This window comes from Amblyomma americanum, chromosome 4 (genome assembly GCF_052857255.1).
Source record: "Amblyomma americanum isolate KBUSLIRL-KWMA chromosome 4, ASM5285725v1, whole genome shotgun sequence".
NCBI lineage: Eukaryota > Metazoa > Arthropoda > Arachnida > Ixodida > Ixodidae > Amblyomma > Amblyomma americanum.
The window spans coordinates 205,891,756-205,919,433 of NC_135500.1; the positions used below are offsets into that span (position 1 = coordinate 205,891,756).

At 48.9% G+C, this 27,678-nt stretch overlaps 2 protein-coding genes across 5 annotated transcripts in view; one reads left to right on the forward strand and one right to left on the reverse strand.

The window, feature by feature from the left end:
* LOC144129167 (LETM1 domain-containing protein 1) overlaps positions 1-27,678 on the forward strand; it is a 369,791-nt gene that overhangs the window by 74,814 nt on the left and 267,299 nt on the right. The window lies entirely within an intron of this gene.
* Positions 1-27,678, reverse strand: part of LOC144129163 (glycoprotein 3-alpha-L-fucosyltransferase A-like) — a 113,706-nt gene that overhangs the window by 45,217 nt on the left and 40,811 nt on the right. Inside the window, exon 1 of one of the 4 annotated variants that reach the window (XM_077663119.1) lies at positions 13,095-13,746. The exons of the other annotated variants lie outside the window; for them this stretch is intronic. The gene's annotated coding sequence lies outside the window, so the exon portion shown is untranslated. Of the gene's footprint in view, positions 1-13,094; positions 13,747-27,678 lie in introns of those variants that run through there. 4 annotated transcript variants of the gene reach the window in all.

The window sequence follows — 27,678 nt, forward strand, 5'->3', positions numbered from 1 at the left end:
CGCTTTTTCCTCCAACGCAGTGAGGGCCCGGAAAGAAAAAGAAGAAAGGAAGGGGGATACGCTATTGTAGATAGATTGATTTATGAAGTTCGCGGTAGACAGCCGCGACGCAGCAAATGGAGGCTATTTGCATCGTTTTCTTTTTACCAACCCAGCCCTCGACACGAAAGCAAGACTAAATGAATGCAATCAGTCTGTAAATCGTGACGTCCTGCGTACTTCCAAGAAGAGGAAAAATGATCGGATCTGGAATAGAAGCCGTTGCTGTTTTTTCAAACACTGCGACAGCTCTGATTACTCGACTGCACTGCCGCGCCGAAGCGGGCGTTTCCAGGAAACTGCCCGGCCGATAAATCCAACGCGTCTCTCTGCGACCAAGGAGTGCAGCGCTTCCACCGGACAACGAGGCGACCGAGTTGTTCCCGATAGCGGTACAGCTTGCGGAAATCCCCGCTCCTCGAGGAGCTACGCTTTCGCCCACTTACTTCCTGACTTTGCATTTCAGTCCGTTAATTGGCGCGGAGATTCTCGGGGAAGACCAATGGGCAGATTCTCGGGGCAGACCTGTTCATGATATCTTCTTTATTAATGCGCCAAGAAGGGCCTGTCTAGAGTTACATGAGAGGAATGTTGGGAGGAAGAAGTCATGTATACGAGTACCGATTCATTTCAAACTCTAGCAGAATACAGTCACGCAAAAACGAAATGAAATACAAACATGGAACAAACGCTCCATTCGAAAACCTGGAGAGCACCAACGAAAGCGCGCTGAGGTTCGCAAAAAGGAAGGATTTTGGGAAACATTGGACTTACTGCATGGTGAAGGTGGTGACATCTGAAAGTTTATAATAACGTGTTATTCGTTAACTGTCGTGCTTGCTCACAAGTCAACTCCTAGCGCACTTCAGGCTCTAAATTTTAACGACGCCTAACTTAGTTTCGTCTGAGGACTTATTTAAGCAGGAAATTCACTCATTTAGAGACAGAGGACAATTTTCCGACTGAACAAATGCTCTTCACATAAAATGCCGACGGAAATAAACCTTTTAGAAAACCCAAAAATTTAGTAGTTGGCGTCAGTGAAAACAGCGTTAACCAATCCAGCGGAGTTTGCTTTTTATTTTTATTCTCATGGAAGCGTCACTGATAGTAGTCACCCTACGCGCGCATTTTACACAGCAAGACATGTTAGCCACGCCACACTTAAAGGCGGCCACATGAAACGTTCATTCCGTTAATCGTGTATTAAGCGCCTAGGTACCTTAATTCATTAAGCAGCATCTATATAAGGATGAAAATCGCAGAGGCGTCCATCTTAAAACCAGTTTTCCAATTTATTGGAAATAAATTATTATAATTATCTAAATGCCTGTGTTGCTGCCATTATGGCCCCAGCTAGGCTCTTGTCGCCAAGAGAAACACAGATGCATTTGTAGCCATGCCTTACAGCCATGACAGGTCTCCGCGAGTATAGAAAGTGTGAACAGGAAATCCGAGGTGGCCTATTTACAAACTGTGGATGAAAGAGCGCTCGACCGAGCTGCGGCACCATTGCTTTGGTAGCTGAATCCAGGCGCACTGCCATGCATTCAAAAGACGCGTAAAAAAAGGAAGCATCGGCGCAGTGTGATGATACGCAGCTATCTGGCGCTGCAAGCTGGGCTGGCTTGATCCTCAAATGGCCCCTATTATTGTTTTACTACTTTTTTTTCAAGAATCCCATTTTATTTATTGCGTTTTTTAACGACAGTTCACTGCATCAATCTCTATGAGGAGCGATTGATGGGGCATAGCAAAATTAGAGTTAGAAATTCAGCAGCAACAGTTGTCGGGCTGGTTGGTTTGCTCCTTGTAATGCCATAAGGATTTTCGCAAAAAATGCCACTGCACAGAGAGAGATAGGCAGGACGTGCAGCTAACAACCGATTTATGCAGTTGTGACTGAAAGAAGAATGGAAAGGAAATTGCACGGGCCTGTCCACTGGCTTGAGCTGAACGACAATCGGTGCGCGAGCGAACACACACACACACACACACACACACACACACACACACACACACACACACACACACACACACACACACACACACACACACACACACACACACACACACACACACACACACACACACACACACACCCACACCCACACACACACCCACACACACACACACACACACACACACACACACACACACACACACACACACACACACGCACACACACACAGCGAGAAGGCGCGTACAGCATGTCGAGAGAAGATTCGACGAGACCGTCCAGTGTTTCCTCTCTTGCACAGGCCAGTTGAAGAGCTATGAGTTTAAGGGGGGGGGGGGGGGGGGAAGCTTAATCTTTTTGGTTTTATGGGGGTTTAACGTCCCAAAGTGACTCAGGCTATGAAGGACAGCGTAGTGAAGGGCTCCGGAAATTTCGACCACCTGGGGTTCTTTAACGTGCACTGACATCGCACAGTACACGGGCCTCTGGAATTTCGCCTCCATCGAAATTCCACCGCCACGGCCGGGATCAAGCCCGCGTCTTTCGGGCCAGCTGCAGCCGAGCGCCGTAACCACTCAGCCACCGCGGCGGCTGAATCTTTTTGAGCTTTATCCTTACAGTAATCTTATTTATGTTCGCTTAACGAGAATTCGGCATTATAACAGGTCAAAACCACTCCAGGTAAAATCAACGCGCGGAACTCACGCCATTAGATCGGGATAACTGCGTTGCAAAGTATTCCCTTCATTTTCTACAGACCACGCGACTGCTGGTGTACGTAAGACATTAAACGCCTTGAAGCGATGCAACCAGAGCCGAATAACTGTACAAATAAGGGCGTGTTAGCTACAATGGGCACATTCTGTGAACATTCTCATGTGCACTGGACAAGACATGGCGCGCCAAATACATGTGCAGTGCAGAGTCTCGGACATTGTCAAGCCAGGAAGCAGCCCATTCGCCTTTACTTGAATAGTCACGCTAGAGTGGGAACATGCAGCAACTGCCGCGTTGCCGACAGGCTCAAGGCGCTCCTTATCTGAACAGCACCGGCGGAATCGAAGGACGGTGCATTACTTTTATAGATCCTCTAGGCTCTGGCGCTTATCTGACGTAACTTCTTTCATACGATTCGACTGTCTCGTTTGGGTGCCCATCGAGCGTACGTACACCAAAAGCATACTAGAGCTCTGCTAGAGATCGGCGCCGAGACAAGGAAGACGGGAGCAGCTGCACGAACAGGCGCTGACGTGCGTTTAGAGAAGGAACAAGATGCAGGCCTTTCACTGAAGCTGCACACACTTTGTACACACTTCTGAACACGTGATTCGCGTTAGCGCACCGAGCGTCACGCAGCGTCGTCTCTTGACCACTCAGCGCTCTTTCATAGAAAAAAAAAAAAAGACAAGGTGTATAACATTGAAAATTTGCACAGCTCCATTTGTGTTTCTCCTCGAAGACTATTCTTCGCCGAGCAGAGTGAATAAATACGACGGCTTCTCCCAACCTCTGTGTGTCGTGTTTCTCGTGCTCTGTGTGTGTTTGCGCTAAAACTTGTTACAAGATCGATATGCACCAACTCGCCTAAAGAAAAAGTTTAACGGAGATGCCAATCTCACCACTTATGGTGTGAAAATGAACATGTTTTTACAGACGACAGATACGAGTGCAGACCTGCCCCCACAAAAGATGCCAGCGCTTAGCAGTCAGTGGATGATCCTCGAGGCCAGTAAGCGCGCGCCTTGACGCAGGAACTAATGTGTACCACAAACCACGGTGCTAATTCGATCCACGCTTCGCTTTGACGAACGCTCTGAAATGCTGAAGGCTGAATGCTGAAGGTTGAAGTTGATGTACGAGGGGACGAGGGGGAATGACTCGGATTGGACAGATGAGCCTGCAAGTAGCGTTCGCTAACGCTGATTTCAGCCAGTTCCGCCTGGTTGCTCCATGCTTGCAATCGGCAGCCATAGGCAGCATACCGCACCTGTGGACGACTAATATGCTGACTCAGCTGCCCTCTCCATTCGTGTTACCGAGAATCGCAAACATGCTGCGAGTTTTTCGTGCCCCCAGAGCCGCTACTGCTTGCAGGAATTTGTTTTTGACAGTGCACGACGGCCCTCCGATAAGTGTCTTGAACGTGAGCCCCAGGAGGAAGTTCACAGAATGACAGACGAGAAGGCGCAACTCGAATGTAATTCAAGTGCCTGTATCTGTATCTGTCTCGGACCACGGCGTGTACGCCTTGCTGCATCGTGGCTTGTTTCAAACGCGTCTGCAATCAGCGGCCGCACATGAAGAGACCCGCGAAACTTGACACGCATGGTCAGTCCGTCCAGAGACAGATCCGCGAAAAGCGGCTTCTAGACGCTCCGCAGATACGAGTACGCGCGTGGCTTCCGTGCTCCTTTAAGGTCACACGCTATAATACGTTGCAGTTGCGTCCCCACATCAACGTTCAAACTTCTTCCAAGAAATGTTCACGGAGAAATGGCCGGCGGCTTAGCATAGACGAGTACGAAATACAGTGCGAAAGCATGTTTTTTTTGCAAGTGGACACCACCGCCACGCATCTGAAAGCGCGGTTGAGGTGTCCACTGAGCCAGGGAGCCAGTTATGCGCCTTTTTTCCCCCCTCAAAATCAACGGAGTCTAAACGTTCCGCTGATTCTGGGAAAAGGTTTATCGTTTAGGGGGGTTTAACGTCCCAAGGCGACTCACGCTATGAGAGACGCCGTAGTGAAGGGTTCGGGAAATTTAGACCATCTGGGGTTCTTTAACGTGTTCTGACATCGCACAGTACACGGGCCTCTAGAATTTCGCCTCCATCGAAATTCGACCGCCGCGGCCGGGATCGAACCCGCGTCCTTCGGGCCAGCAGCCGAGCGCAGTAACCACTCAGCCACCGCGGCGGCAGCAATGAATGCATGGAAGTACAGTGGCGGGAATGAAACGGTGCAATATAAGCAGCGTGCCAAGGCAGTAGTAGCCAATATCTCTTTACTCACAGCTGATTTAGATCTCTGCATCCTAATCGTTGCCCCCGCACTGTGCCGACGGTATTCCGCCACTTTCTTTCCAGCAAGGAAGAAGAAAAAGAAGCTGCTGCCAAACACAAACACACCCTGTCAACGCCGTAGAGGCACCGAGTAAAGTTACTGATGGCTATGGCACAAAACTAAATCGCACAAGCATGCCCAAAGCACTGTGCCTGGACACGACCACATGCAACAATGCCGAACACTGTCCTCGCGTGTACAAGCGCACAGATCGTCGGTGTAGCAGCTCCCCTGCGGAGACTGCCTCCGTCCATGCGCGACCCCTGGCGCTGCAGTGCACGGTGACTGCGACAGGCGTCAATAACTCGGCCCACCAGGCCCGAAATTCCTGAGCGACAACCGGGTCACGTCGACGACTTTGCTCGCCACGTCCGCGTATACGGCAGGGGGGAGGCGCACAACGTCCCACGCCCTCCCGCCCGAACCTGACCCGCTTACTGAAGCGCGGGGCTGTGGGCTGCCAGGCCGAATTAAATTCCCCGTTCGAACACGCGGTCGCGGAAGGCATAGCTGGTCCGGTTTTAACGTGTCACGTCTCCGAAACACTGCGTATACGCCAAATACGTTGCGTGCCTGCGAACTCCGCATGCATATCGTCCAATAGGTGACTGACCGGTTATGGGAAAGCTGTTTAGGCAAAAGCGTGGCATGGTTTCACACCGTTGCTTTTGCTTTTTTTATCGCATTCTACTCAAAATTCAGTGTCGGACTTCATTGTTGGAAAACTTGCTACGCGTTAAGTTATAGCTGTGCTTTTCTACTCGCAATTCCCGAACGCTATTCGTTAAGTCAGGTATTGCAACGGCCGGACTCACAACGGCGTTCGTATATGTGGTAGCCTGGTCTGTGCACCAGCGAGCCCTGGCCGACATAGCTACGACACAAGCCGATCACGAAGCCTTTACTGACTGCGAAGAAGCTGCGTGGATTCGACTCCTGATCAATTTAAGGCTGAGACTGGCCACACTCTCCGAAACCGAGACGAAACGCGCGAGGCGGGATAACCTTTATCGCAGGGAGCGCCGACACGCGTCGCATTTACGACTCGAATATGTTTTCCATCTCTCTCAGCGGTACGGCGGAAAATTTTCTACGAAAACTTCCTAGAGTGTATAGGCAAATGAAATACGGTGACCTGAAATGTATGGATTATCGAGAGCAAATCGCTCCTCTAAGTGTGAGATCTGATCTTACGTACCTAACGCCGCACTCTGTGATAATTTTTAGTCTCAATAACCCCAGGACCGCGGTAGAAGCGCTGCACACAGAAGTGTGTGAAAACAGGTCAACATTTGTATGCCGACAGCGTGTGAACAATATTTCAGGTAAAAATAATACACAGATACAGGAAAACAACCTAATATTGCCAGTGGTGAGCAAACAGAAAATGCAAGCAGTAAGAATTGGACTCCATTTTCCCTCTAAGAAGATCATACAACAGGCTCGGAGGTCAAACGCTGATTCAGTTGCTTCTTGCAACAAGAAAGCCGCTTCATAAATAAGGCTAGATCGAGCCACCGATCCACCGAACAACAGGCACGCGCCCCAGTATACGCCCCACAGCTGCTGTCACAACGGCAAAAGCTCGCGAGCGCTGTAGTCAGACACGATGTCGTTGGTCGAGTAAAGTTAGTCGCGTCTCTTGTTGCGTTACTGTTCCCTGTTGGGCTTCGTTCCTGCGGTGGTTAAGAGCACGTCTTGGCGTGTTTCATGTAGAGCTTCGGCTTGATGCGCCGCGGCTGAATACTAGCCACCGCTCTGTGAGCGGCGGTTACGCGGGTTAGCTGACTCGGGTGCTCCTCCCCGCGTCTGACGCTGGTCTCGTTTTTAAGTCGTTCCGCGCGCGTGCGCTTGCGTGTATGGGTGTTTGTGAGCCCTCGTTAGGCGGGTGCTTCTGTCGCGCAAAATAAGTGGAGTACGGTCGCGCCGAGTTCGGCGTTGTCGATTTCTTCGCACCCTCGTCCCTCCCTTCCCCTCCACCGCTAAAATAGAGCGGGTTTTCAACCGTGAAGAAAACTTCGAGATAAAGAAAAGCAGTCTTCGGGCAGCTGACAGAGTGGTATCAATATTTCAAGCGGCAGGCAATGCTCTGAATGGACTTGTCCAGAGCGTTTGACGGAAACTTGCGACGCAATGGTTTGAGCCAATTCCGGTCGATTTCCGCAGGTTTCTATGCACCAGATTGTCTTAAGAGGGCAAGAATTCTCTGTTCCCGCGCGACAGCGCACCCTATGCAATGGCTTCGTTTCGTGCCCACTATAAATAGTGGATTAAAGCCAGAACAGAAATTTATTTCCGGTTGTAACAGCAGAAACGCGTCTGCCGTAATAATAATAATAATAATAATAATAATAATAATAATAATAATAATAATAATAATAATAATAATAATAATAATAATAATAATAATAATAATAATAATAATAATAATAATAAAAATAATAATAATAATAATAATAATTGATTTTGGGGGAAAGGAAATGGCGCAGTATCTGTCTCATATATCGTTGGACACCTGAACCGCGCCGTAAGGGCAGGAATAAGGAAGGGAGTGAAAGAATAAAGGAAGAAGGAGGTGCCGTAGTGGAGGGCTCCGGAATAATTTCGACCACCTGGGGATCTTTAACGTGCACTGACATCGCACAGCACACGGGCGCCTTAGCGTTTTTCCTCCATAAAAACGCAGCCGCCGCGCAAAATCGCTTTCGCCGGGGTTTCAGAAAGTTTGCAGTCATAAAAGCAAAAAATCAAACAAAAAAGCGGAGTTTGCATGTTAAACAACACACTATGCTGCACGGGATGCCACAGCGAAAGGTTGCGGGTAAGTTTTATCCGACGGGGTAACGTGCACCGAAGCTACGAAGGGTCATTGCTGCATTTCGCCTTAATCGAAATGCGGCAGCTGCGGTCGGGATTCGAACCTCGAACTTGTGCGCTCAGAAGCTGCTCGCCATATAGTGGCTGTGCCCTTGCAACGGCTTAGCCGAAGAAAAAAAAACGACAGGAGGAGTAAAATAGTTTTTTTTTTAGAACGACCGGTTCATTTCGACAGAATTTCTAGTAATTGTAAACTGAGAGACTAACACTTCGTGACAAAGGCATATTTCGGTTAAAGCCAAGACAAGCGAACAAAGAGCGCAAGGCGGCCTCTCAGCTCCCACTGCGTAAGATTCTCTCCAAGTGCTGTGGTTTAGCAATGTTTCCGGCGAGTGAAGAGGAAACAGTGCCGAAAAGATCCCGATGAAGTGTGACGCTGTACTTCGGCTCGCAATCAAAGTATACATCCGTCAGGCTTGCTGATGTTTCTCTGCCAAACACTGATCCAACGGCTTATAATGCAAAATTATGCTTGAAAGCTAAACATTTTGACAGATTTGCCTGTCTGGTTGGGTTTGAAGACTTATAATAAACTGCACAACTCCAACCTAAAATTTTAACTTTAACCCAACGTTTCGAAGCCGACTCGGCTCCTTCATCAGGGGTGACTGAGGGCAGTAGCTAAGCATCTTTAAGTACGCGTCTTTAAAGACGCTTAGCTACTGCCCTCAGTCACCGCTGATGAATGAGCCGAGTCGGCCAAAAGGCACGCGCTGCGAGGCAAAGAAAACCGAGCATCACTGTGAATGGGACACGAACCTTCGACCACCCGATAGATCACCGCTGTTAGCATGCGCTCTGGGAAGGTGTTGCCGCGTGCGGTGGGTGCGAAGAGTCATTAAGGACCAATAATCCATAGTGAAAAGGCCGGAGGGGATGATGGCGATAAGATAAGCAAATGTAGGCCGACCTTCATTGCGCTTCATGCTTAACTCACTCTCAGTTACAGGACATATACTACAGGCTACGGGATAGGATATATTAGTCGTCGGCCTCAACTAAGAACGCACGCTATCTTTGAGGCTGCAATCAGAACAGCATGTGGGTGATATCACCTGGAATTGCGCCGGCGTATTTTGGACATACGTTAAGAGAGAGAAAACAGGGTGAGTCCTGCACTTAATGGGCGAGTCGATATTTCCTCGGTAAATATTATATCCTCGCCAGACCTGAGCAAAAGCTCGGCTTGCCAGCGCTAATTCATATACACTTTCTGAAGCCTCAGTGTTCCGACGAAAGCCGACAGTAAGTTTTGCAGCGGTTGGGCCCTGCAGTGATTCTTTTGTGAGTTTCCTTCTACTCTGTTACGGACCTTTGCGCCTAAAGAAGCACGTACCACCGTCTTATGACGTATATTTAACTAAATACAGCCACGACAGAATGCATACTGAAATCAAAATTATTAATAATTCCATAGGAAGGCACGAGGAACTTGGGAGTTATTTGGCCGATAAGAGCAGGAATCTGATTTAGGCAAAGAAACCAACTTGGAAGGCTGCTTATAGCGCCTCTATTGCTACACAATTCTAGAAAAAGCGTCTACGTGGAAGTACAGTGAGCACACTGACTTTAAATAGCACTAAGGGTGCAGAAGTGATGCGTTGTAAAAATAGCGTAAAGGCGGAATGTGTGTTTTAATGTTCGTGGCGTCTGACGGGGATATGCGAAAAATAGAGTCACCCCCTCCCCCTCCTCCCTGCCCCTTCACCAGTCCAGAAGAAAGTCGCTTACGCATTTCGCCGCCGGACGGCATTGTATTCCGCGCACCAATAAACCCCCTTGAACTTCTTACGCACCATAAAATGGCGGACGTCAGTACAGTGCACCCTTGCACACAAATCGAAATTTCGCAACAGACTCTGAATAAAGTGGATAACCACTTCGGACTGACCGTACAGTAGTATCAACTCTTCACAGAGGCCCTCCTTTCGTTGGACCCACCGGAGCAAAATCCCCGAGTTCATCCAATTTCGTGACGACGCGCGATGAACCCTACCCAGAAACCGCAGAGAAGGAGCCATCCTTTCCCGAAACTGGCTTTCCTGACCCCGCCCCTCCCTCGTCATCAATTTCCCTTTCACCGGAGGTGAACGGAAATAAGACACGAGCGTATGAGCTCTTAATATTCCATGCGGAAAACAGCTTTCACACTGTACGCGGGTTGAGCACCTGCTGGACGGGCTCGGGACCCGCGAACCAACTCAGAGCCACTTTCGCTGCCAAACCCGATATATCATATAACTACGCTCTTTTTTTTTTCTCTTGCCATTATGTCACATTAGAAAGGTAAAGAAAGGGGGGGGGGGTACAGACTGGGCTGGTGCGACGTGTCGTGAGGCTGGGCATCTGCGACCGCTGAACCAGGCGTAAAGTACCCGCCGCCCGCCACCAGATGCAAGCAGCGATATGCGACGGCGCCGCTGCCCTGTCAGCCGAGATAAGAGATCGCCTATGTGACCCTTTCCCTCTCCCTCCCCCTCTCTCTCGTATCGTCTTTTTCAAGGTCGGTCACTCCTCGAAGCTGTCAACTGTTTGCGGAGCAGATGCGCCGGGACCAGTTTAGAGGCCCGAATAAATTGTTTTCTCGTCTTTATATCTTACGCGGTTGTTGCGTCTTGGCTGCGTTTCACTTTTGAAGGAACCTCCGTGGCTCTCTGCGACAGTCCCGTGTGTTTATTTGCAACGTCAAAACGGGCGCTAAATTTAAACACGCTTGGGGAAGACCCAGGACGAACAAAACAGGCCGTTATCGTTTGGCACGATAGGCGTGCTTAACGCTGGAGGCCTTACGATTATGTTGTACGAAGCTAACTTCCTGGCGCCTCTAGAAGCCCTCACTAAACATGGGCCCGCGTATCTAATGCTTCTAATCAGAGTTCACTCCACGATTCTTGATAAATGAATTAAACAAGCATACCGCGAAACACGCACACCGCGTTTCTGGCTGCTCATTAGTGGCGGAAGTCTTTGCAAGGAAACGACCCAAAGTTAATCTTTATGGGCACAGAAATAGTCGTTCAGGCCACGCACACACCATTTGAGGTGGTGATAAGGCAGCCTCCCGTTCACATGAAAAAAAAACGATAAAGACCCCGATAAGAGGGCTTACCGCAGTCGCTTGAAGCTATATTTAGGCTTGGTCGACTAAATTTGCATACTCTTTCCGAGTTTCAAATGACGTGCTCGCGCTCAGAAGTAAACTCGCCGCCAGTGATCTGGATGGCAAACTTTTTACCGGCCATGGCGGTTCAGTGATTGCGGCGTTCTCTACTGATTACGGGTCCACAGGCTAGAACCCCATAGAGGCGGCTGAATTTAGGCTGATGCGAAATCCTAAAGCGCTCGTTTACACAGGTGTTAAAGCACACATTATGGAAGCCCAGGTAATTGAAGTTAATCCGGAGACCTTCGTTACGGCATACTCTGGGTGTTGCTTCGTAACGTGAAAATGCAATTTCACTGCTTTAGCTCATGCAGTTGAGCTCATCAACTCCTGTTCAAATTATTTTTGCTCTGATGTGATACTAGAAATGTGCAATGTGCGCCTTGCAAGGTGAGTTTGTCATATGTGAAAGCATCCTGCCTTTTCCTGCCAGTGAAACGCACTGTTGAGCACAAAAGTCGCCGGGATACTCGAAAATCGACTTAAGAGCACGCGGGTGCACGTACTTCCAACAGTCTCCTCATTTGGCTACCATACATCAGAGCATGTAAGCCCAACTTCAACCTCCCAAGTTCGGCCTCGAGCTACCGGCTGACAACAGCTGGAGCTATCGACTTCGGCTGCCGCTCACGCGTCCTGGAGACTTTTGTCCCCGATTGCACGTTTCGCTTGAACTGCAGAGCTTGCCAACTGTCGCACACACTTGTTTCACCCGTGAGTGACAGGAGGTCGTCGGCTCTGCGAACACCGTGGGGACTACATGTGTTTACGAAGCGCGGTTGCATCTGAAGCATGTTCGATACGCGCTGGATACGTCTCAGAGGCCCTTGTGCTTGATAGCCCTTTTTTTTTCCAGCGTAATTACACTCTTTCAGCCACCACCTGATTCTCTCCTGGATCACCGCGGAGCTGATGCCTCTCAAGCAATTAACGGGCGCACATGGTTTCTTCCGCCACACACCTCCGAGTGGAAAGCATTCAGACCCACAGCAGAGCTATGAAAGCGATGAAACAAAAAAAAAGGGGGGGGGGGGGGCAGAGCAGATATCCTGCACTGATTTCATTGTCACAAGCTTGTAGCTGTCTGAGCAGACACGAATCACCGGTATACTCACAAACGCACCTGAGCGTGACATTTCATTACAATTTTTACAATTTGTCGTATCATTCGGCGGAGGAAAATTGATTGTAACCTGGTAAAAAGCTACAGTCACTTCCGCTGGCCGGCGTAAGGCCAGGTGTTCTCGCTAGTAACGATGAACTGCAATGCAAGGAGTTAAATAAAAAAACCCATACCAGACACGATTTGCGGAGGCTATCTGCAAGAGCAAAACAGCTGCAATGGGGGGGGGGGGGGGGGGCAGTGAGCCCGAACAAACGCCGAATCGTACGCAGTATTCTTGGCAGCCACAAGCTAGTCAGAACACAAAGCCACAGCCGCCGCGGTGGCCGAGTGGTTATGGCGCTCGGCTGCTGGCCCGAAAGACGCGGGTTTGATCCTGGCCGCGGCGGTCGAATTTCGATGAAGGCGAAATTTTAGAGGCCTGTGTACTGTGCGATGTCAATGCCCGTTAAAGAACCCCAGGTGGTCGAAATTTCCGGAGCCCTCCACTACGTCGTCTCTCATAGCCTGAGTCGCTTTGGGACGTTAAACCCATATAAACCAAACCAAAACACAAAGCCCTTCTTGGCACCCAGGCTTCATACCGTGGGCAGTGGGTGGAATAATATATAACAGCGTCTTCAAAAACTCTCGGGAATTTAAGCGTGAAACAAAACACGAACGAATAAGCCACCCCGTGCCACAGAAGTGCACAAAAGTCCAAGAGTCCACTCACGACGCGCGCACAAGCAAACCGCACATTAACACGCTAAAGAGTACAGTAGGCCAGTGGGTAGAATAATATATAACAGCTTCCTAAAAACTCTCGGAAAGTTAAGCGTGAAACAAACAAGCAAAGCGCACATGAACACGCTATACAGTGCGCACTTACCGCCGCTGCAGGCCGAGCAGAAGATGAAGGCGAGCGCCAGAAGCAGAAAAGGCGGCCGCCGTATCACGCACACGCGCCGCAGCAGAAGACTAGTTATCCACACGAGCGCGCGGGGGTGCACACTCCGTCCTCGACCGAGGCGCGATGGCCGGCGGAAAACAAGGCGATGCCCACAGCGACAGCGGCGCGCGCTAGTTTGGGAGGCAGCTTCCGTTTCCTTCGATACAGGCTCGCCGGAAGAAGAAAGGCTTGTCGGCTCCGGGCCGCCGCGGCTTGTTCACGCTGTGCGCGCGGTCAGCAGAACGGCAGCGACGACGCTAGAGCAGCAGCCGAGCCGCTCCAAGAGTCGGGGGGCCGCCTAATTTGCATACGCTCCGGCGTCCACCGCGACGCGCGATGCAAAAACGGCGCACGCGTGAACGAACGCGAGCGGAGACGCTCTCTTCTTTCGCCTCTGGGCGCCGCACGTGGCGAAGACGCCTTGGGGCAGCGAAACAAACAAGAAGGAAGCGCGGCGCTAAGAAAACAAAGATGAGGGGGCTCAGCCGAGGCTCGAGCGGCTCAGCTGAGGAGCTCTCGCGAGTCGCGCCACGGAGCGCAGAGAAGCGGCTCTCGCCTGGATGCGCTTTGGAAGCGCTCGGGGGCGGAGTGCGAGTGTGTGCGCTCGTCGGAGCGTCATTCCCGCCGTCACCGTCGTCAACCGAAAAGTGGAAAGAAGGCGGAACGCTCGGACGCTTCGCAAAATAAACGAAAAGTCTTAACGCTTTCCTCCGAAGCAACGCTCTCCGGCCTCTTTCTCTCATCACACCTCCTTTCCTCCTCTCGCTTTATCTTCTGCCGCATCCAGAGCCCCGCCCCCATCTTCTCTGGTTCGGGGCCCGTTCTTTTGTGAAATGAAAACTCGCCGAGATACTCCCCGGCCCGAATCCGCGCTTTTGTCTGTTCGGTTGTGTACGCACACGTAGAAATGAAACGATAGAGGCACGTTGGTGTGAAAGCAGCGCTGCGAGCTCGGATCCGAGCGGAAGGGAAATGAAAAAAAAGACGTCAAAAAGCTCTTTCGCTGCAGCTGAGAACACACGAACTGCCAACACACGAACACACACACATATACGGTCATGGCGCTCCAGCTGAGGAGGAAAGCGCGCTCTGGTCACAAGGGTGCGTGGATTTTTATCCGCTATCTCAAGCGAGAGCTTCAACGTGTCGCACTCCAGACCTTTGGCCCCCTGCTTTTGGTACGCTGCACGCCTCTTGAAGCGTGTGTGCACGCGTTTGGTGCGCACGCCGTGCATAGAGGCGAGGACGCGCGTAAGGTCAGCAACACACGCTTTAAATCGTCTCCAAGTGCAGTGGGTTAAAGTCGGCGACTACGCAGGCTTCTCGCAAAGCACTCATGTGGTCGTTTGCGGTCACACCAGCGTGGTGTGGTCGCAGATTGACTGGAATTGTAGTGGCCCAAAATCTCCGCTGACTTTATTGCTTTGATAGCAGTAACAGTGGCGCTTGGCGAAAATGCTGGAGTTAACTGTGTTAAGCGTCTGTAAGTGAAGCCTCACCCTACAGAAGCGTCCCCCTTTCCCACTGGAAACCCTTAACTAAGGGTATGACCACCGCCACCCACCGACATCCTTGATCCCCCTCAATACCACATCAGCATCCACCTTCACTCTCCAGAAGGGCCGCACACCATCCACCCACCCGAGTATACAGTACAAAATCGAAGGCGAAATCGAATTCAACGACGAAGGAGAGAAAGCCAGCTGCGCCACCCACAACCCACCAGCCGCCTCCCAGAGCCACTCTTGACCTAAAGCGCCTCCATGACGTATTCTGACAATAGAGGGGCTTTATCTTGACCCACCTCCACCTTCCCTGCAGTGGGCGTATTCAGGTTGTTGTTGTTGATGATGATGATGATGATGATGATGATGATGATGATGATGACCGAAGAAATCACCCAGGACAAATGCAAATGCTATTGCAGCTTTCTCGCGTCAGGTTTAATGAACGACCTGTCTTTTTTTTCTGTCATGGTGACGAACCTTTAGGGTTAGATGTCTGCCTCGCCACCTTAAGCGTTCTCGTATGCTGGTGCATTGCTCGTCATACTGATTCATAAGCGCGTTAAAACAAAAGGGTGCAGTGGGGATGAAAAGTGGAGCCCTCTCGGCGAGGAATCGCCGATAGATAGAGGGCACAGTGTCCTCAGGAAATAAAAATCTCGTGCGCGGAGGATCGCTTCTTCTGAGGGTTCCCCATACTGCCACCCTTGAATCGGCCCGTTCCCTTGTTTTTCGATGATGCAGCTACAACCGCGAAATCTTTCTTCACATACACCTTCTTCTACATTTCTTCTACATCGGGCTATTTTATGTGTTAGCGCTCGTCCTGCGTTTGTCTCTGCACTGTCCTGTCTTCAAGCGCTATGTCTTTTTCAAAAGACATACACCTTAGTTGCACTGAATTCTTCAGTCATCTAAATTTTCTTTGCTTCAGTATTCGGAATGGGAAACATGACAATTTCATAACCAACACTTTATGCATATTTTTCCCCCTGCCTGGTTCCTCTTAATTCGAGCCCTCTTCGTATTCTTATGGCATCTTTTTTTTTCCTAATTCCTCCCCTTCGCAGACTAGCTTATAGAAGCATATGCACAGTGGCGCCGTCGCCCACTCTTCGCTAGTTCCTACCTCTGTTTTTCTTCATTTTTTTCCACCCTTCCCTCTCTTTTACGCCGCACTTTCCCTCCATACGAAAGGCAGTTTATTCGCGTTTTCCTATTCACCAAGAAGCACGTGCTACCACGTTTATGCACAAGCTAGCGAAGCTCTGCTATTCAACAGCCAGTTTTCTCTACCTGAAAAAAAAGCAAGAAAATGACATGAACCTTTTTCATTACAGTCCCGACGTGAAAACGACATGCGACGCCCATCGCCTTTGTTCCGATGCTAAAGAAGCTAACGAGAACGGCGATACAGGCCTACGCTCAACTGCCATTCCGAAAGAACGCACCTTGAAAGAGGCTACCTAAGGGACGCTGCCTAAGCACACACCGGGAATAAAATAATAATAATAATTGGTTTTTGGTGGAAAGGAAATGGCGCAGTATCTGTCTCATATATCGTTGGACACCTGAATCGCGCCGTAAGGGAAGGGATAAAGGAGGGAGTGAAAGAAGAAAGTAACAAATAGGTCCGTAGTGGAGGGCTCCGGAATAATTTCGACCACCTGGGGATCTTTAACGTGCACTGACATCGCACAGCACACGGGCGCCTTAGCGTTTTTCCTCCATAAAAACGCAGCCGCCGCGGTCGGGATCGAACCCGGGAACTCCGGATCAGTAGTCGAGCGCCCTAACCACTGAGCCACCGCGGCGGGGCACACCGGGAATCCTCGCAACAATAACGAGCAGAAGAGGTACAAGGACGAGTATGTATACGCAAAAGCACCGAAAGCTAGCCTGTATAATAACTTGAGCGAGCTCTTTGCAATGCCCTCCGTGACAGGGCTCGGAGCCGCTTTTGGCTGCGCATCAGTATGTACCGCCATTGACACTGATCGGCCAAGGACGTTTCGCTTCAGACCGCGAGGTTGCGGGCACCGTGGTCACGGGGTCGACTCCCGCGTCCGTAGACAGCGGCCACGTTTGGATGGGGAACACAATGAAGAAACGTCCTCACACAATGAAGAAACGTCATTCACACCTTGCCCATTGCCAAAAGGCTGAAAAGGCAGCGGGTACTACTATCTTACATTTTTTTTTACTCGCATTTATTCCTTCTGCTCGGTCGCGTCTGGCTTGCCGATTGCCGGTCCCATGAAACGCAGTGTCGGCGTTAGAGGGTAAGAAGGATCATAGCTGTGAGAGAGATCAAAAAGAAGGTAGCGTTAGTTCGGCCTCCACGATGATCAATAGACTGAAAGCGTGCACGAACCGATTGGAGATCAATAGACTGCTCCTTAGCAGCCCGCAGCGACGCGTGTCGTGTCTCATGTGAACCGTTCAGCCGCCAGACCTCACGGACTTGAAGTTAATGCGATCGGGTCGGAAGTTGCCGTCACGCCCGCGCGCAACGCTATATGTACGTTCGGCCGGACAAGCCGGAAAGCTCCTTTCTGAGCACGCCCTTACCGCATTTACCAGGTTATAACGGCCACCTTTCTTTACAAAAGCTGTTTCGCATCTGATTGCAGAACGCGCATGCAGTTTTCAGGCTCGAGCCACGCTACAGAAGCGGCCCCATTTGACGCACAGCCCAAGATGACACCTGAACGCTTCGCAGAACGACCTGGTTGTCATACCTGGTGGCAGGACATTCATCTTGCAGTCGCTGGATGTCTGCCTGAACAAGCAAGTGAAAGATAATGTTCAAGCAACTGCCCCAAGCGCGTGTCTGTGAACGAGATCCCAGAATGGTAAGTCTAAATGCGGGGCACTACCTCACCTGCCATGGATGAGTCATCATCATCATCAGCCTAACAACGCCCACTGCAGGGCAAAGGCCTCTCCCATGTCTCTCCAATTAACCCTGTCCTTTGGCAGTTGCGCCCACCGTATGCCCGCAAACTCCATCGCATCCCCTCACCTAACCTTCTGCTGCCCCCTGTTACGCTTGCCTTCTCTTGGAATCCACTCCGTTACCCTTAAGGACCAGTGGTTATCTCGCCTTCGCATTACATGGCCTGTCCAAGCCAATTTCTTCCTCTTGATTTCGGCTAGGATGTCATTAACACGCGTTTGTTTCCTCACCCACTCTGCCCGCTTCCGGTTTCTTAACGTTACATCTATCATTTTTCGTCCGTCCCCCCCACCTCGCTGTGTTGTTCTTGTCGAGTATAGGGTCTCAAGATGTTGAGCTTAAATACGATGGACATTTTGAAGGACAATACGGTGTAGCGCGCGCACAGCGACAAATGACTGCCTGAAAGTGATGAGCACTAACTCGCAAGCAGAAATGAACGTCGGTTCAGGTTTCTGCCGAAATTTCGCTCTTTTCGATTTAGCGAATGCTCGGGACGATAAAACTGCCCAAGCGGGACGAACACTGAAGCAGATGTAGAAATAAACGTCGCTTCAGTGCATTTTCACAAATTTTTCGTTTGCTGCCTTCATGAACATGAAAACTGGGTTCGTATCAAAATTATGTGCGGGTTAGAACCAAATAATTACGGTACTTTTTCCCAGAAAGGTGTACCGGGCACAGCTTTCCGGGCGAAAACTGAACTGAATGCAGCTTTTCTCTCGGAATTCTTCCAGACGAGTCTTTCACTATTTTTCGCCGTTTAAAGGCATGACCGAACAGCTTTTTTTTTTTCATTCTCCCGCTCAGGCTATTCTGCGAGCACAAGACTTCTCAAGAGCCGCGAGAGCCTGTCTTTAAAGCTCTCTTCGTTTTACGGCTTCTCTCTGTGGCCATTCTTTAAGCACCGTTGCGCAGCCGAGTGCAAATGTGCCGAATGTCGCGTCGTGGTACCACTTGTTGGCCGAGGCGACTTCAAACGTGTCTATAGTACGCGGCAGAGGAAGTCTAGAAGGAAACCAGAAGCCGCGAGGATTGACTTCGAAGAGGAAGAGCACGCAGCTGGTGAGGAGGAAAGACAAACAGCATCAAGAGGGATGACGAGCAGGTGGCGGTAGAAATCCCGTTATTGATGGTACGCCGCCTAGTCTCGTAAGGCCCGGACAAGTGGGTGTAAAAATAGGCATCCATCGCACCATGCCACCGGTCGTCATTGTTCCATTGTCGTCTTTTTTTTTTCTTGCGTAACTTAACCTGCTGCTGACAGTCGAGCATCCAGGCTTAGCTGGCGTTCATTAGCGATCCCAATTAAACGATGATATTGCTGTGGATACCTCAAAAGGAAGTTGTGCGGCCTCCCTTATAAAAATGGTCTGTAGACAGTCTATACACTTCTTATGGACTCTATTGCCTTCTTATAGATATTTCCTTTTTTGTCTGTTCATAGTCTATAGATTGTCTATGGACAAAAGACTACTAAAAGTATATGGCCATAAATCTAAAGATTGTCTATAGACTGTCTATAGGATTTGTATTGTCTATAGACTGTTCTCTAGGCTTTGTCTATAGAGAGTCTATAGACCGCCTAAAAATGTTTACAAGCGCTGCGCCCAGTGCTGCGTTATCGCCGTACATATTCGAACGATGTGTGCGTCCTGATAAGCATAATCTAATCATCAACTAAATCAATAAGCATAATCTAAGTCGCCAATCTAAGAAGCAGCATCTGAACCCTTCGTGTACTAACTACTGACAGATCAGACCAAGTTATCCGAGAGGGTTATTCACTGACGGTGCAGCTATACCAACTATGTATGTATATAAATAACGCATCGAAAAGAAAAACCCGAAGACCAGGGAGCGTATGGGGAAATTATCGGCCACATTTACTGAACGACAGCGCCATTACCTATCCCGAGCAGCGAGGATCCATCCAATTAGACGGGAATGATGTTTGAGAAGGGGCGAAATATACAAGGCGTACGCGAAAATAGAAAATAACAAAATAAGACAATTAACTCAGGTGGACGGTTTATTTTTGTGCTGAATGTTCACCCGCCTCATTAGCGAAAATGCCAGAGCCTTTTTATTTATTTTTATTTTTTGCAAACAAGCAGGCACGCTTACCCGGTCCATTTCGGCGAAAGTATTTGAGTGCCAAAGTGCAAAGCGAGGCCTATCCACAACCTTAATAGCACACAGGGCCGAAAATACAAATAAAAGTGGCCAGATTGGTAATGGGCAGCCAGGCACTCATAAACGTTTTTTTTTTTCCCTTTCTGCGAGGTCGCGCTGGAGTTGTGGGCTGTTTTGCTCTGTTTTGGTGGGTTGACGTCAAAACACTGCGAACAGCCAATTCAGTTTATTTCGGCTCCGTGTTCGCGTAAAAAGCGCACAAGTCTTAACAGCTCGAGACTCGGTGATTCATTTGTCTTCTCGGCTGTTTAGCGCAGGCGTGCCACTGATACACGTGACGACCGCTGTGTTTCCACAACACAGATTTCTCATTTTTGAAATGCATCAAACCGAACCCAGCAGTGAAACGAAAAGTGGCACATTTATCGAAGTCTCGCTGAGGTAATACGAAACAATAAGCGCGAGCACACTCATCAGCGAACGAAACGTGATAGTACGAACGCGCACGGCCCTAGCAGCATTTGCTGCGGTGTGGTGCTCGACTGAAGGTTTTTCAGTGAAAGCCAAGTTTTAAGGAATTTTTTTTTTCACAGCCTCTCGCTGGCGATGTACGCTTTACTTAAAACACACCGCGCACGCTCGCATTATCGTGTTTCATTCGCCAGGGTCACTACACGAGTAAAGTCGCTCCGCGTTCCAAATAAAGGTTTAGCTTCGCGTGGGTGCAGCGAATTCAGCGTGGGGTCATACCCGAACATGTATGCATGCCCGTTTGAGTGTTAATACTCCTCCGCGATATAATCTCGATTAAGTTGTTTTGTGCGCGCAGGGCAAAATCGCGGAGTAGGGCCTCTTCCGTGAGCACACTTGGCGGCGCCGATGTTGCAGAGTCAACACCACCAGCATCGCAGGCTGAATAAAACACGGTAACGGCACACGCCGGAACGTCAACATACAGTGAAGGAAACATTGCAAATATGAATGTTAGTTTAGAACGTCGGTTGCAATGTTCAGTTACTTTTCATTGAGTCACCGAGAAAAAAAAGTTAGTTGAACGAGGGAAGTCATTAATTATATTACGAATACTCACCGCAATTCATGTGAGAAGCTAGCGGAAGGTCAGGCTTTGCAGTGTCTTGATAGTTGTTACTAGTCAAACGTCGGCAAAAGTTGCCGGAATTAATTTATAATCAACAGCACATCTCAAGTAGCCAGTTCGCACAAATTTTTACAGCGAGAGCTGTTATAGCTGTTATAGCTCTGGTTCACCTATATAGCCCTGCATTTTGCCGTGCAGTCTACAGCGTCAGCCGTAAAACCTTAATTACTTAGTGGCTTAATTTGGTTATTAATTGAATTTGAGATAATTTAATTTATTTTTTTAATGAATTCAGTTTTTCTCTTGCAACGACGGTTAGGTGGCAAAGGATGAGAGAAATCCCCCTCTCTACTTTTAAGGGAGAGAGGGGAGAGGGAAAGCGCAAGAGAGAAGAGAAGCAGAAGGTGGGAGGCGGTGGGTGGAGGACGGATGAACGCGCAACTCGAGGATGATGCAGAATGCAGGGCTGTATGGTTATATCAACATTATTACAGCTTTCTTTAATTAATGAGCTTGGCAGGTAAGCCTAGCTCTACAAATTTTTGTTTCGTTGAACCTTCGCTTCGCCAGCAGCTGTTATGACTGACATGCAGAAGTAAGTTGTAATGTTCGCTGGCACTAGAAAACGTTCTGGTTTCTTTTTTTTTTCGTTCGCGTGGAAGTAAGAGTTGGGTAGCGGTGCGCGATTCCTGCTGGAGTTGCCAAAACAAAAGAAATCAACGTCAGCATGGTAATTACGCGAACGTCTGAGCAGGGCTTTACGAGCCCGGGGTGTTGCGCAGCCGGCGGCTCTTTTCATAGAGTTGCTCCGAGGGCCGCACTATTTCTTCCGGGCAAGTGACGAAATAAAACTTGCGCGATAATTTCAGTCTCAGTTCATCGCAACACTCGTTCATTTGCAAGCTGTACCCCCTGCGTGCTATAGAATAGCGCGACTAACGAAGGGGGCGGGGGGGGGGGGGAGGACGAGAATTGATTTCGATGTATTTATTTACGCCTTTTATAGCTTCACTCTGCATGAGACGTCACTGAGTTTCTCGGACGCAGAAAACAACGACGAAAACGTACAACTGTGCTGCCAACAAAGAGAAACTCTTCTGACGCAGATGTCAGGACCAAAAAAACATTCGATTCACGGAGTGTGAATATGTTAAACAACATTTAATCAAATAAGGAACAGTACTTAGAACCTAGATTTTGTCGTTTGTAAAAATTGAGAGATACAACCTGAGGACGGAGAGGTCCTCCTGTTGAAAACTTCTGTGACAAATTCTGAGCGCGAAGACTGCCATTTAATTGCAGTGACTGTCCATAAGCGTTGATCGTTCCCGAGCACAGCTTAGGCCCCTTCGTGATTTATACGATGTTTCGAGAGGTATAGGAGACTGCGGTACAATTTTAAAGAAATTGAAATGTCGCGTGGGGCTTAAAAGTGTTTAAAGGTAAGCCATTCTGAAAAGACCAGAGATTTCAGGTTGTGTGCAAAGCAGCTTCACTGCACAAGCTTACTTTCGCAAAGGAAACGGTGGCTCTGGGCACAGTGTCCGGTTCATTCGTACCCTCTACTTGAGGGACAGACTGATGTTAGCAGTCGTATGTAATTTGCGAATAAGAAAATATTACCAGCCATAGGACATACGAGATAAATAATCTCTAACATTTTAAAACAATAAAACACTGTCAAAGCTAAAAATGGACGGTCAGCAAAAAAAAAAAGAAACTGGGGAAGGGCGAACAGCGTGGGAGTTTTGTTTTTTTTTCTTTTAAGCTAAGAAAGCACTGAATGGTTTATTACTGTTGATAATGATTTGGCCCTGCCACAACAAACTTCTTGACTTCTCGAACGTTGACTTTTGGATTCCGCCGTGTGTGAACGTACACGAGTCATTTGTTAGTCCAAAAAATAAATCAATGCTTAATCCTCGAGCAAGTCCACCTAAACGACTTTCCAGTTGATGTCGAATTAAAATGCAGAGCAAATTTTTTTTGTATTCCTGCTTCGCAGTCAGTGCTTTCAATAAACATCTCTTCTCACGCCGATCACCATTCGTGCATGCTTTCTTCTTGCCTTTATATGCATTAAAACTCACCTAGGCCAGGCACCTCGTCCCCGATTTATGTGGGAACATCCCGTATGGACGCCCAAGAGACGAGGTCATTTCGCCCTCGCTTGCAAACCCTCGAGATCCCAGGACTCGCATAAAAGAAGTCGTACGTCCATGCAACCGTTCGTTCAACCGGCGCTGCTCCTCGCAACGAGCCAAGTTCGCCCGAAGCCTTTCAGGGGAACGAGAGGCGGCGCAGAGAAAGAGAGAGAGAGAGAGAGAGAGACAGCTGTGCAGGAGAGCAGCATGCAGCCTGCACCTTTATTCGCGGCCCACCCGTCGACAGTGAGGGGCGGCCGGCTGCCTAACGTGAAGCCGCTTCACCCCCTCCCCCCACCATGCCGACTTGCCTTCTCTAACTAGACTGCCGCTGCTGAATGGGCAGCCCGCCATCTGCGGAAGGACTCGGGCACGATCGGCGCTGGGGGCGCTCACAGGAAGGTTGCCCGCTGCCGAGTGCATTCAATGACGAGGCAGGGCATAGTCGATGAAGAAATATTGGCATGAGGCAACCGGAGACACGATGTTACTAAAAGGCAGCAGCTCTTGAATACGCCCTGAGTAACGATGTGCATGGTCCGCGCAGGATCACTGCGCTTGGTCAGCATGTGTCAGGGGAAAAGATTTAAGCGCACAGTTACCACCTACCCATCTCGGCGTCGAGAATTTTTTTATGCTAGTCTCAAAGTTATTAGGAATTCAGCTTTGCAAGCTAATGAGGAACCCTTGAAAGCACGGTGATATGACCAGCTCGAGGAAGAGTCTTACAAAGCCGCGTAGACTCGTGTAGACCTGCCCATACAGTGCTGCCTATGGGGACATACAGTGAGAACTATCATAGCCGATTCGTCCCTGAAGAGACCAGAAGACTAAAGGCGTTTCGTTCATTCGTTTCTTTCCTTGCGTCATCCGCATCTGTTTGAGAGTAAATATACGACGGGGCGAGATGTGCAAACGAACAAAGAGAAAATGAATGCGCCTGCTACATCGAGCGGAACCGAGACGCCGAGATGCCATACACGCTTCCCAAGCGCCTGCGTATTATACGCAAGGCCGGGAGCTTCTCAGCGAATGCTCGTTGCTAAGCGAGGAGTTTGGACTTATCCCCGGAATGGAACGGATCTCGTTCGCTGCTCATACCGAGAGTGCTCGGCATTAGGTCGCTACTCTCGAGGGCCTCTGTCCTCGAGTGCCCACATCACCTCTCAGAGAACGCAAGAAGCAAATGGAGAAAAAAAAAAGCTCCGCGCGAGGTAAAGTAGTAGTGAACAATGATACGCTCACGCTTTCCTCTGATCGCAGGTCTTTTATTATTTTTCTTTCTCTTGCGTTAGTTACCAGTAAGAAACATGGTAGCGACGAGAACGTATAATTCCAGAGGTGTCCCAAGTATTTCTTCGAGGAGACTGCCGGGGGTGTCATTTTTCATCCTGATTTAATAAAGGCGCGTCTAAAAGTGGATCAGACAATGCTGCTGGCGAGCCCTAACGTTTGGTCCTTGTAGCAAAGTTCAGTGATAATGCGCCTACGAAACTTATTAGCGCACTTCCCAATCAGAATTAGCAGGTGGTGCTTCCTGTGCAGAATGTGGGGTGCGAGGTACCTCAAAAAGCCTGGCTAAATTTTCTGTAAGCGCAGGACACGGCGTCATTGTATGTTTACTGATAACGGTCAAGCCACTACTGAGAAAACATTTAAAGCAATCCGGATGACCTAATTTAAAACTTTCACCGACAACGTTGTAAGCCAGGTACTCTAATTAGTGTTGCCCTTTCCTGTGATTGTTAAAGCCGGCAGTGTAATGGGTCCATTATTTATGAGTTATCTCTTGGGCCTGAACTGCAACATCTGCAAGTTTGGCTAACCTAGTCATCTTATTTACAACAGAACAAAGAAGTCCACAAAACATCGCGCTTTTCTCCAAACCAAATCCACAACTTGCGATGCAGTGAGTTCATGAGCAAGCAACCCAGCGTAGGTTTAGTTTATGATGGTTTAACTTCCCAAAGCGACTCGGGCTATGAGAGACGCCGTAGTGGAGGGCTCCGGAAATTTCGACCACCTGGGGTTCTTTAACAGGCACTGACATCGCAGAACTCATGGCGTCGAACTACGAGTTTTTGTTGCTGTTGAAATTCTACACAGTTCATGGGTCGGTACTTGTGCAAAATGTAGAAGTCAAATACGCGGAAGAAGAAGCAATTAAAAGGAGCGATGTCAGAACACTTTCTTCGGCTGCAAAAGGCAAACTTTTCTGAACCATTTTATGGTTTATGGGGGGTTTAACGTCCCAAAGCGACTCAGGCTATGAGAGACGCCGTAACGAAGGGCTCCGGAAATTTCGACCACCTGGGGTTATTTAACGAGCACTGACATCGCACAGTACACGGGCCTCTAGCATTTCGCCTCCGTCGAAATTCGACCAACGCAGCCGGGATCGAACCCGCGTCTTTCGGGTCAGCAGCCGAGCGCCATAACCACTCAGCCACCGCGGCGGCTTTTCTGAACCTTTTTGCAAACAGCAATTAATTAATCAAAAGAAAGAGTGTGCTGCTCATAGCGTGTGCACTAACAGAGTGTGTATACGTCATAAAAAGAAGGCAGCAATTTCACATCACTACTTACCTCTCATGTTAGGTCCAACAGTGATTTCTCGCCGCCTTCTTTATATACGCTGCCAGCTGGGAACAAATTAACTCGGTGATTACGCTTTATTTAGAAAGAGGAAAACAATGAGCTAGCAGCGGCATTGAGAAATGAACTTGTCAAGTGGATGAAAACTGCAGGATGTGCCCTGAACATGTACGTCAGCAAAAGGACGGATATGCCAACTGGCACACTGAATTATTCGGTGACATCCTGCAGGCCTGAGCACAAGTGTGCGTACTGCTGGGCTGTCTAACAAGGGTTCACTGGACGCCACCGCAATTTTTGAAGGAAAAAAAAAAACTGACGCCCGCATTATCTTCACGAAAGAAAAAAAAATTGTAAAGACTGTCTCAGCACGGCTCCAAGCAAGAAAAAAAAAACAAAAGTGAATTCTAAAGCGGAGAAGAAATAGTGCCGGGATGAAGTTGTTACTTTTAGCCAGATGCTACGCATTTGCGCATTTTGGGGCGAACGTGACTGTATTTGTCAGGACTCCACTTACATATGGCTTAAATTCGGTTCGGAAATCGATTTCACGGAGTCGCTTCTCTTGTTTTTTTCTACTTTCTTTTCCGTAATCACAGGTGGAATTGCCAGTTCCTAATCCAAGGTTGCCAGACATCGGCGTACTGCAACGAGACGACAGAATTCGAAGCCATCTAAGCACAGTCGCAAAAACTGCGCCCGCGCATTTAGCTTGTACCCGCCGCGGTGGCTCAGTGGTTAGGGCGCTCGACTACTGATCCGGAGTTCCCGGGTTCGAACCCGACCGCGGCGGCTGCGTTTTTATGGAGGAGAAACGCTAAGGCGCCCGTGTGCTGTGCGATGTCAGTGCACGTTAAAGATCCCCAGGTGGTCGAAATTATTCCGGAGCCCTCCACTACGGCACCTCCTTCTTCCTTTCTTCTTTCACTCCCTCCCTTATCCCTTCCCTTACGGCGCGGTTCAGGTGTCCAACGATGTATGAGACAGATACTGCGCCATTTCCTTTCCCCAAAAACCAATTATTATTATTATTTCGCTTGTTAGTTCGGGAAGGCGGTTAGTTTCACTCAAACAGGACGGCACTCAATCATCCGACCGCGATAGGAAGCCACGACTCGCTTAAGTCGCGCATGTGCCAACCATGAAGACGATGCGAACTATAGGCGGGCAGATGTGGGTGTATGCGACTCTCGGTACTGCTTGTGCGCACTCTCGGGATTGTCGACTCGCACGTGGCGTCTGGGCTCCCCTTCATTAAGTCAACAGACACTGATTCGACGCGGTCCTGGGCGATGCGGCAGTCACTCAGGCAGTGGGTGCGGAACCAGGAACCAAGGAGACGAGGAAAGCGCTCGGCGAAAAACGCGGCCTCCCTCTCCGCATCAGAGGCGAAGCACGCGTACGCGATAGTTGAGCCTCGCCGGTGAATTGATAAGTGGAAACGCGCGCGACGAAACGGGTGCCTCAGTAAACTAATACCGAACCTTGAGGATAGGTAATCATGGCCATAGAAAAACTTCTTTGGACAGTCTTTAAATTGTCCATAGACTTCTGTCTATAAAGTCTATAGACTCTATAGAAAAACCCTAGATAACAGTCTATAGACAATACAAATCCTATAGATAGTTCATAAACAGTCTATAGATTTATGGCCATACACTTTTAGTAGACTTGTCTATAGACAGTCTGTAGACTATGAATAGACAGCAAGAAATATCTATAGGACGGCAATAGAGTCGACAAGAAGTCTATAGACTGTCTATAGACCATTTTTATAACCCTTACGAAAATTCTTTAGACAGACTATAGATTGCCCGTAAACTTCTGGCTATAAAGTCTACAGACAGACCCTAGAGAACAGTTTATAGGCAATACAAATTCTATAGATAGTCCATAGAAAATCTACAGATTTATGGCCATACATATTAGTAGACTATCTAAAACAGTCTATAGACTATAAACAGAGAGAAAGAAATATCTATAGGAAGGCAGTATATAGAGTCTACAAGAAGTCTATAGACCGTCTATAGACCATTTTTGTAAGACCATCCGAAGCAGCTCCATTTCCATTACCCTCACCACAGTA